Source organism: Lampetra planeri, chromosome 48 (assembly GCF_965212315.1).
Source record: "Lampetra planeri chromosome 48, kcLamPlan1.2.h2, whole genome shotgun sequence".
Lineage (NCBI taxonomy): Eukaryota > Metazoa > Chordata > Hyperoartia > Petromyzontiformes > Petromyzontidae > Lampetra > Lampetra planeri.
This window is the reverse complement of record NC_136154.1, coordinates 6,208,974-6,221,007: the sequence shown is the minus strand read 5'-3', so window position 1 is coordinate 6,221,007 and position 12,034 is coordinate 6,208,974. Positions and strand designations below refer to the sequence as shown.

Here is a 12,034-nt window from a genome sequence, read left to right as displayed (position 1 = left end):
CGTCCCCTCCCCCACTCGCGCGTGCACGTCAACACAAATATCGTACAAGGACGATTCTCCTCTCACACGGCTGCGTAGTCACGCCAACACACCAAAGTGCTCTCCCCGGGCGTTAACGCACACACCCCCGTACCCGCACAATCGTACAGAGACCACGGCCTTTATGCATACGACCACACACTCGCGAATGCAGTGCACGCTAATACCACGTTCCAAAAACACCCAACAACACGGTTTTGTTACTACGCTCGAGATTTTATTAGCCCTTGCTAACCAACCGAGCCACCCGTGTGTGTGTGCGGGACAGCAAGGCGCTTCTAACCCACACTCTGGTGCCGTGTAGCCCTATTCTATGCTGCGCTCTCTGCTAAACCGCTTTCCTACTCGTCCTTACCCCGAACTAACCCTCTCCTACGGATCCTACCCTCCGCTCTGAGGTGTTGTAAGGCGCGCAACACGATACCGTCTGTAGTCCTTGGTGACCTTGCGGCGCTCAGATCGTCCTGCAGACAATCTAGCGGCTCGCCCGATGACTCCTTCGTCGCTGACCCCGTGTCCAAACTCCAGAAGAAGAGGGTTCCCTACTGCCCCTGCGTTTTCTTTTAAACTATTCACATCAAAGGCTAGGCGCCCCCGTCCCGACCGCCTTGGTCTCTCGACCAATCCTGAGCCTAGGATTTCCCGCTCTTTTGCGATCCCGCCGGCCTTTGAACTTTCGACCAATCAGTCGTCCCGGGTCCTGATCCCAGCTATCTGCCTTGCTGACCCGTGTTTGTGTTTGTATGCGTTTCTAACTGCGGGGCTCTCTGAGCTCGCCGTGGTCGTGCGATCTCAAATCCGCCCACGGCGCCGCAGTGTTACTTGGCCTGGGAAGGGTCCTGTCCAATTCCCTGGCCCTGAGAAACCGTGGGGTAACCCCCCTAGGGGGCCCTCGGGTGAAAACTCAGGGTAGGTGACCCGACCACGAGGCCCTACGTGGGTGCGGGTGCGTGTTTATGTGGGGGAGGTGATGGGGGGCAGTGCGGCGGTGGAAGCCGGGCGGCTCCCTGGCTCGGCCGAGCGGCCCCGTCGCTGTGGCACCACACCTCCATGGATGCGAAGGTCCCATTTGGGAGTTGAATCTTCATCTTCACATTTTACCTTCACTTCTTTGCTCTTCACCATCACGTCTTCACATTTCACATTCACCTCTTCATATTTCGCCTCGTTACCTTTAAAAGTGTCCAAGCTGGGATTTTCTTCCGGTTCTTGTTTGATGAGCGATGGGCTCATTGCAGCACTTTGACTTTCACAAGCTGATTTCACACTCCACTCCTGGTGGATCTTCTGATGCTTGTGTGTTCTCTGGTGTCGTTGAAGATTTGGTGAAAGTGTAAACGCCTTCTCACACACACCGCACTTGAAGGGTTCTCTCCCGTGTGTGTTCTCTGGTGTGCTACAAGATGAGCTGAACATGCAAACACCCTCCCACACACACTGCACTTGAAGGGTTTCTCTCCCGTGTGTGTTCTCTTGTGTGTTACAAGAGCAGATGACTGTGCAAACGCCTTCCCACACACACTGCACTTGAAGGGTTTCTCTCCCGTGTGTATTCTCGTGTGTTACAAGATGAGCTGAACGTGCAAACGCCCTCCCACACACACTGCACTTGAAGGGTTTCTCTCCTGTGTGAGTTCTCTGGTGCCGTGTCAAAGTGCAGGACAATCCGTGCTGTATGCACACCGGTCGCATTGTTGCCTTTTTGCACCGAGCTGCACCGACTGCCTTTGCTCCATGAGACCAATTCTGCAGAGGCAGCGACAGCTGCAGACAGAAACAAAGAATATCCACACCATCTACACGTCAGTATCGAGGCACAGAGGAATGCATATATACACAGTCACACGTCACTTACACGTCTATAGTTATTCATATATTTATGATATAGTAAAAAAAAAGTGTCCCAAATTCATCACACGGGCTGTTATGGCACACAATGAGAGGAAAACTAAAATAAACTACTGTTTTGATATAACCTCTGTGCTCAATAGAGTTAATAGACTTTACTGCAAATACAAACTTGACACTGTCACACACTCAGAGGTGGAGCCAGGATTTTCAGGTAGGGGGGGGAAACCCCTCCAGCAATGAAAAATTACAGGAGTTGTTAGTAAGTAAGGAGTTGTTAGTGAGAAAGGAGTTGTTAGTAAGAAAGGACTTGTCCCTTGCTTTTCATTCGACGCGTGTGATCGTCATCGCGCTCGCTGAACGTGTTGATGCCTTCAGGAAAGAAAAATAGACTTTTGTATTTTGGGGGGGGGGGGGGGGGGAATGACCATGACGTATGTGGCATCAACCCGCATCACACCTGAGCTAAGCGCTCTGCAATGCTTACCCCCCTACCACATGGCTCTTCGCGCGCCGTACTTCTACAGCTGTTCACAGCGTGCCGGGAGATTTTAGGTGGCGCTTCGCTCCTGGCCGATAAAGTCATTGGCTTCTCGGAGTTTCAATACAAATCCGTGTGAAGAACGGGTACAACTGCCATCTTAAATATAAAGCAGAACTTACACCTGTTTGTTTGTGTGCAGCAGCAAAAACTCTCCAACGCTGAGCTCTGACGTCATGAAATTTTCACAGCTTATGCTGTCTGGAATTTCTAAGCGAACGCCACGTCATTCCCTTCCCGAGTGGCAAAAATCGACCTGACGTAGCAGTGGGTTCAGGTTGAATTTCCTTGAGTGAAAACATCCGATTTAGGTAAATTGAAGTGTTTCGGCTTCCTTCTTGCAAGCATCAATTTTTTCAGGGTTTTTCAGTGAATTATGAGGGAATATTAAATTAATCCAAGACAAGAATCCAAGTCCCGGGCAAAGCCGGGTAGTGAAGCTAGTTACTAATAAACCCCAATGATCCTATCGAAATTAGGGATTTCTATCGGATCGTTGGGGGGGCACGTGCCACCCCACCCCCACTGGCTCCACCACTGTCACACACTGGCAGCATGGTTCACAGGTGGTGGTGTATCCAGACCCACGCCTGGCCACCTTCACCTGCTCAGTATTAATGCTTCCTCACTCCACCAAGTAATTCATTGAGGATCAACCAACACAGCCGAGGCTGCGTGTCTCTCTGTGGTGAGATGTTAACTACCTGTCCTGGCATACAGGAAGTCGTGGGTTCGATCCCGACCCTGACGCCTGCTGTATATTTGTAGTTTACGTGTCTCTCTCTCTCTCTCCCCGTGGTCGCGTGGATTTCCTTCCCGATCCTCGGGTTACCCCTCCACATGTAGAGAGTGAACACCGCCACGCGTCTAGAGTGAACACCGCCACACGTCTAGAGTGAACACCGCCACGCGTCCAGAGTGAACACCGCCACGCGTCTAGAGTGAACACCTCCACATATCTAGAGTGAACACCGCCACGTGTCTATAGTGAACACCGCCACGTGTCTAGAGTGAACACCACCACGCGTCTAGAGTGAACACCGCCACGTGTCTAGAGTGAACACCACCACGCGTCTAGAGTGAACACCGCCACGCGTCTAGAGTGAACACCGCCACGTGTCTAGAGTGAACACCGCCATGCGTCTAGAGTGAACACCACCACGTGTCTAGAGTGAACACCGCCACGCGTCTAGAGTGAACACCGCCACGCGTCTAGAGTGAACACCGCCACGTGTCTAGAGTGAACACCGCCACGCGTCTAGAGTGAACACCACCACGTGTCTAGAGTGAACACCGCCACGTGTCTAGAGTGAACACCGCCACGCGTCTAGAGTGAACACCACCACGTGTCTAGAGTGAACACCGCCACGTGTCTAGAGTGAACACCGCCATGTGTCTAGAGTGAACACCGCCACGCGTCTAGAGCGAACACCGCCACGTGTCTAGAGTGAACACCACCACGCGTCTAGAGTGAACACCACCACGCGTCTAGAGTGAACACCACCACGTGTCTAGAGTGAACACCACTACGCTGTTGACAAGCCTCACCTTGTTGTTGTTGTTGTGGGCAGGTCGCTTCTGAAAACAAGAGCGGTACAGCAGCTCAAGCGGGCGTGGCCTGGTAAAAAATGAAAAAAAAACTGTGTGAATATTTAAAACAAAACAAGTTACAAAGTAGCGAGCCAGGTGAAGGGAAATTAAAACTTAAGCAAGATACTCTTTGGTTCTTTCGGTAAAGTCACATAGAATAAATAAATACATTACGTAATAGCATACGACGTTTCAACTGCAACACAAGCAATCATCATCAGGTACAAATGAAAGAGAAAAGAAACCTATTAAACTTAGAGTCAGCTAACATAACAGTCAACACCCTACCTGGTTGATAACGTTCTTCCAAAGATTGCTCAATTTGAGAGAGAGACACGGAGACACATAGACAGACACATAAGCAGAGAGAGATGACACAAAGACACACAGAGAGAGACACACATATAGACACACAGAGAGATGACACAGAGAGAGACACACATAGGCACACAGAGAAACAACGCCTCTGTGAGAAGGCCTTAAGTAGAGAGGGGGGGGGGTAGAGAAACTAGCACGTCAATGCAAGGCCGTAGCCATGGAGTCAACATTGGGGGGGACCAAATCTTCCACGGGTCTGGGGTCCCCCCCCCCCCAGAAAAATATCTAAATTTGAAAACTATTTTCCTGCCATTTCCTCCCTAAAATATTTTAAAAAGTTCACTAGCACATGGGATGGACTTTGTTTTATTTGATACAATAATGTCTAATAGTGTATTGTAATACATTGCTCTGTTTTTTCTTTTTTACCTTTTCTTGTTTCATAGTGTGTAATGGCAGAGATTAGGGATTCATAAAGTACAACGCAATCCTATAAACAGGAATCTATGCATTGTGATATGAAGACAAGTCCAGATTTCGTGGCCAAGGTTTAGCAAATTGTTGTCTTTATTAACAGAGCATCGCAATTATTATTTACAAATATTTTTACAGACATATTATACTTATTATAACATTATAATTCATAAATATTAATATAATTATTATAACATATTATACTTATTATAACATTATAATTAATATATATTATAACATAATATTATACTTATTATAACATGTTATAATGACGGCCTTGTGTCAATGAGAGACTTGGAGGTTTGGTGACTGCACAGAGAGAGAGAGACACTTAATGTAATGCAACACAGAGAGTCGGTCAACACACCAACTAACGTACTCTTAGGTTTTTTCGGTAAAGTCACCACGTAGGTAAAAAATGAAATTAAAATTAATAAAAGTAAAAATAGAAATAAAATAATAGAATTATAATAAATCACGCCTCACTTGATGAAGCAAATTATAGTCTACATTATAGACTGCCAGTAAACTCACCCAGCTTAATAACCAGGCTACAGTCTACATTATAGACTGCCAGTACACTCACCCAGCTTAATAACCAGGCTACAGTCTACATTATAGACTGCCAGTACACTCACCCAGCTTAATAACCAGGCTACAGTCTACATTATAGACTGCCAGTACACTCACCCAGCTTAATAACCAGGCTACAGTCTACATTATAGACTGCCAGTACACTCACCCAGCTTAATAACCAGGCTACAGTCTACATTATAGACTGCCAGTACACTCACCCAGCTTAATAACCACGCTACAGTCTACATTATAGACTGCCAGTACACTCACCCAGCTTAATAACCAGGCTACAGTCTACATTATAGACTGCCAGTACACTCACCCAGCTTAATAACCACGCTACAGTCTACATTATAGACTGCCAGTACACTCACCCAGCTTAATCACCAGGCTACAGTCTACATTATAGACTGCCAGTACACTCACCCAGCTTAATAACCAGGCTACAGTCTACATTATAGACTGCCAGTACACTCACCCAGCTTAATCACCAGGCTACAGTCTACATTATAGACTGTCAGTACACTCACCCAGCTTAATAACCAGGCTACAGTCGACATTATAGACTGCCAGTAAACTCACCCAGCTTAATCACCAGGCTACAGTCTACATTATAGACTGCCAGTGCACTCACCCAGCTTAATAACCAGGCTACAGTCTACATTATAGACTGCCAGTACACTCACCCAGCTTAATAACCAGGCTACAGTCTACATTATAGACTGTCAGTACACTCACCCAGCTTAATAACCAGGCTACAGTCTACATTATAGACTGTCAGTACACTCACCCAGCTTAATAACCAGGCTACAGTCTACATTATAGACTGCCAGTACACTCACCCAGCTTAATAACCAGGCTACAGTCTACATTATAGACTGCCAGTACACTCACCCAGCTTAATAACCAGGCTACAGTCTACATTATAGACTGCCAGTACACTCACCCAGCTTAATAACCAGGCTACAGTCTACATTATAGACTGCCAGTACACTCACCCAGCTTAATAACCAGGCTACAGTCTACATTATAGACTGTCAGTACACTCACCCAGCTTAATAACCAGGCTACAGTCTACATTATAGACTGTCAGTACACTCACCCAGCTTAATAACCAGGCTACAGTCTACATTATAGACTGCCAGTACACTCACCCAGCTTAATAACCAGGCTACAGTCTACATTATAGACTGCCAGTACACTCACCCAGCTTAATAACCAGGCTACAGTCTACATTATAGACTGCCAGTACACTCACCCAGCTTAATAACCAGGCTACAGTCTACATTATAGACTGCCAGTACACTCACCCAGCTTAATAACCAGGCTACAGTCGACATTATAGACTGCCAGTACACTCACCCAGCTTAATAACCAGGCTACAGTCTGCATTATAGACTGCCAGTACACTCACCCAGCTTAATAACCAGGCTACAGTCGACATTATAGACTGCCAGTACACTCACCCAGCTTAATAACCAGGCTACAGTCTACATTATAGACTGCCAGTACACTCACCCAGCTTAATAACCAGGCTACAGTCTACATTATAGACTGCCAGTACACTCACCCAGCTTAATAACCAGGCTACAGTCTACATTATAGACTGCCAGTACACTCACCCAGCTTAATAACCAGGCTACAGTCTGCATTATAGACTGCCAGTACACTCACCCAGCTTAATAACCAGGCTACAGTCTGCATTATAGACTGCCAGTACACTCACCCAGCTTAATAACCAGGCTACAGTCTGCATTATAGACTGCCAGTACACTCACCCAGCTTAATAACCAGGCTACAGTCTACATTATAGACTGCCAGTACACTCACCCAGCTTAATAACCAGGCTACAGTCTACATTATAGACTGCCAGTACACTCACCCAGCTTAATAACCAGGCTACAGTCTGCATTATAGACTGCCAGTACACTCACCCAGCTTAATAACCAGGCTACAGTCTGCATTATAGACTGCCAGTACACTCACCCAGCTTAATAACCAGGCTACAGTCTGCATTATAGACTGCCAGTACACTCACCCAGCTTAATAACCAGGCTACAGTCTACATTATAGACTGCCAGTACACTCACCCAGCTTAATAACCAGGCTACAGTCTACATTATAGACTGCCAGTACACTCACCCAGCTTAATAACCAGGCTACAGTCTACATTATAGACTGCCAGTACACTCACCCAGCTTAATAACCAGGCTACAGTCTACATTATAGACTGCCAGTACACTCACCCAGCTTAATAACCAGGCTACAGTCTGCATTATAGACTGCCAGTACACTCACCCAGCTTAATAACCAGGCTACAGTCTGCATTATAGACTGCCAGTACACTCACCCAGCTTAATAACCAGGCTACAGTCTACATTATAGACTGCCAGTACACTCACCCAGCTTAATAACCAGGCTACAGTCTACATTATAGACTGCCAGTACACTCACCCAGCTTAATAACCAGGCTACAGTCTACATTATAGACTGCCAGTACACTCACCCAGCTTAATAACCAGGCTACAGTCTACATTATAGACTGCCAGTACACTCACCCAGCTTAATAACCAGGCTACAGTCGACATTATAGACTGCCAGTACACTCACCCAGCTTAATAACCAGGCTACAGTCTACATTATAGACTGCCAGTACACTCACCCAGCTTAATAACCAGGCTACAGTCTGCATTATAGACTGCCAGTACACTCACCCAGCTTAATAACCAGGCTACAGTCTGCATTATAGACTGCCAGTACACTCACCCAGCTTAATAACCAGGCTACAGTCTGCATTATAGACTGCCAGTACACTCACCCAGCTTAATAACCAGGCTACAGTCTGCATTATAGACTGCCAGTACACTCACCCAGCTTAATAACCAGGCTACAGTCTACATTATAGACTGCCAGTACACTCACCCAGCTTAATAACCAGGCTACAGTCTACATTATAGACTGCCAGTACACTCACCCAGCTTAATAACCAGGCTACAGTCTACATTATAGACTGCCAGTACACTCACCCAGCTTAATAACCAGGCTACAGTCTACATTATAGATTAAATTAATAAAAACGCCTCACTTGATACAGCAAATGTGGCTGTGACGGTGCCACCTGATGACGGAGACTTGTGTTGCCTCCGAAACGTCGTGATTTGTTTATATTTTATTTCTATTTTTACTTTTATGAATTTGTATTCATTTCTTACCTACATGGTGACTTCACCTAGAACTAACGCATCGCCTGGCTGATCGCGTTCTTCCACAGGTCTCTAAACTATCTTCTTGATTCTTTCGGTAAAGTCACTTAGAATGGAAATAATAAAAATAAAAGGGAATATTATTTCATTATTTCCATTCTACGTGATATAAAACATAATTAAATTGTATAGTTTTATTGTTTTATTTTTTTATTTCTATTCTACGTGACTTCACCGAAAGAACCAAGAATATGAATCACTGCAGTCACGAAAGCTTTAAATCGAAATTGCTCAACTAAGCGAGAGAATTGAAGCGAACGCGACCAGGCGAGGGCAGGAGGCAAGGCCCCGCGTTGTAAAGTTCCAAAGTGGACATCGCTTCCATGCTCGCTGCTACTCAATTGACATCCCTACGAGAGAGAGAGCGAGGCTCTACCTCGGTAAACAACAACAACCACAACAACAACAATCACCACAACAACAACCACAACCGCGATGAGAATTTCTCACCTCAGATTTCAGTTCCCGCGCGGAGCGTCAACTTTCCGTTACCTCGTGACGTCACGCGGCAGCAGCAGGTGACATGACGTCACTTGTGGGGTACAAGACACCTCCCACAATGAGCGGCTCTGTAACTTACATAAATTATGTTAATGAGCCTGGCCCAATCGTGGAGGGATGGGCCGTTGGTGCCGAACCGGTCACAACGAACTCGTGACGTCTTTCACGAATAAATTATGTTAATGAGCCCCCAGTCAGTGGGTGTGGCTTTGCCCAAATAAGGATAGTGCTTGAATAGATAACGGAAGTGACCCAGGCAGAGGTGACGTCACGCTCCCTTAAGACCGGTTGGGGTGAAATCTTTGGTGACATGACGTCACTAGCAAGGTACACCTCCCCCTGGCGTTTCACGCCGATGAGGTCATGCTGAGTGGTGACGTCACGTAGCGGGATTAGAATTTAAGTTGATTAAGATTAATTTTCCATTGCTCCCTCCCTTGAACAGAGACCCCTTAGGTGTGTGAGCTCAGCTCAACAATGTGGACATTATTGTGTGTGTACACACACACATGGACAGTGTGTGTGTACACACGTGTACATTGTGTGTGTGTGTACACTGTGTGTGTGTACACTGCGTGTGTACATTGTGTGTACACACTGTGTGTGTGTACATTGTGTGTACACTGTGTGTGTGTACACTGTGTGTGTGTACACTGTGTGTGTGTACATTGTGTGTACACTGTGTGATGGCTGGGTGTATGGAATTTATGTGGTTGAGGAATTGGTCTAGAGCAGGCCGGCCATGTGGCCAGATGACAAAAGTGGCATCTACGTACCTCTTCCACAAGGTCGGGCGTAGAGTGGCAGTCTGGATGGCGTCAGTCTCAAATTTCTCCATGAAGACGTTGGCTACAACCGGAGATAGGGGGGAGCCCATTGGGGTGCCCTCAGTTTGCTTGTAGAAAGTTCCATTCCAGGTGAAGTATGTATTGGTTAAGCAGTGTCTCACCAGGGGGGGTACCCCAGCATTCAGGCTTTGATGAACCAAGTCTTCAATGATTGCGATGGTGTCAGGTACAGGAACTTTGGTGAATAAGGAAACCACATCAAAACTGACAAGCAGGTCGTCTGGGGACAGGGAAACGTCGTGAGAATTGCATTTTATTATGTTTAATTTTTATTATTTTATTATTTCCCTTCTACGTGACTTTACCGAAAGAACCAAGAAGATTTACTGTTTGTTTTCTATCTGATGACGATTGCTTGTGTTGCAATCGAAACGTCCTATTCTATTATTTAATTTATTTCCTTTCTACGTTACTTTACCGAAAGAACCAAAAAGCTAAATGAAAATTCGCTGAAATAACTTGACCAACATGGTTGCTTCTTCTTGGTTCTTTCGGTAAAGTCACGTAGAAGGGAAGTAATAAAATAATAAAAATAAAACATAATAAAATAATTCTCACGACGTTTATTATGTTTTATTTATATTATTTTATTACTTCCCTTCTACGCGACGACTTTACCGAAAGAACCAAGAAGATGAATCCCTGCTGCAGTCACGAAAGCTTTAAATCGAAATTCAAAACGCTATACCACAGAGCCCATGGCATTTCTGACAAACACCACCTGACTGGTGAATTAAGACATGTACATCGGGCCCTCAGGATGAACGGATACTCTGACCGTACTATCAGCCAAGCTGTCTCTCCCACCACACAGAAACAGCCACATGAAACTCCGACCAAAACCATCACGTTACCATACATAGCTGGCGTGACCAAAAAGATCTCCAAAATTCTAAACAAACATAAGATCCAAGTCCGATTCAGTACAGTGCATAAAATCCGTGATCTGATTCCATCTGTGAAGGATGTCGTTCCTGACTTACAGTATCCTGGAGTCTACAAATTGAGTTGCATTTGTGGTGATTGCTACATTGGAGAAAAGAAACGTCATGTTTCTGATCGTGTCCGCGAGCACAAGTCAGATCTGAAACACGGCAGAACTGATTCTTCTGCCGTTGCCGATCATTGCTACAACTCGGTGGGCTCTCATGAAATTGTCTTTTCCGAGACCAAGGTTCTCTGCAAACCTCCCGGCTACCATCAAAGGTTTGTACACGAAGCCATACAAATATACAAACACAGACATAATTTCAACCGTGATGATGGGTACAAACTTAGTAATCATTGGAAAGATGTTATCAACCACGCAAAAAAGACTTAATTACAATTTTTTGGACCATCTTATCTGACAGGCACTATTTTACTTTACTTTACCGAGTGTTAACATCCCCAGTTATTTTTTAACAGTACTCTCTTCATTGTTCAGCCAGCATTGGTATTAACATGGGCATTTTCGTTCTTTTGTCTATCATGTGTATTAGAGCTTCCCTCCCCCTCTCTGCCCATTGTGTTGGCGTGTGCGGCAGTTGGCCGCTTGCGCATAATCGCTCCATTGTGTTGGCGTGTGCAGTAATTAGCCGCTTGCGCACAATCGCTTGCACGCCGTCGCCCACCCTTTTGGCCTCGCCCCCCTCCCTCCCGATACGTTCCATTCATTGGCTACCATAGTCTGATGAGCTCCCCCCTCCCTCTCCTCCCCCCCTCAACTCGCTTTTAAGGGATTACATCTTGAATCATTGCCTCACTTGATGCAGCTAATCTGGCTGTGACGGTCCCACCTGATGACGGAGACTTGTGTTGCCTCCGAAACGTCGTGATTTTTGATTTTATTTTATTTTCATTCATTTTGATGTTTTACCTACGTGACTTTACCGGAAAAAACCTAAGAAGAAATTTAACATGGTTGCTGCAGCGCCACCGTGTGGACACATAGTGCAACTGCAGCGCCTCAGCGCGCTAATTGTAGCAGTGGAACTGTTCGGTGTCTTCACGGCTTCATTGCAGCCAACCCGCTTGGGACAAACGCCAGAACGCCG

The 12,034-nt window shown here is 46.0% G+C and overlaps 1 long non-coding RNA gene across 2 annotated transcripts; it reads right to left on the bottom strand.

Moving 5' to 3' along the window:
- Positions 1-234: 234 nt before the first annotated feature.
- Positions 235-9,918, bottom strand: LOC144733613 (uncharacterized). Of its 2 annotated transcripts, XR_013588384.1 has the most exons (3): positions 9,100-9,428; positions 3,977-4,046; positions 235-1,803 (listed from the first exon to the last, which is right to left on the bottom strand). It is a non-coding gene; the product is annotated as an uncharacterized LOC144733613 (long non-coding RNA). The 2 variants fall into 2 exon arrangements; XR_013588385.1 differs by lacking the exon at positions 3,977-4,046 and having other exon boundaries at positions 9,100-9,918.
- Positions 9,919-12,034: the final 2,116 nt, after the last annotated feature.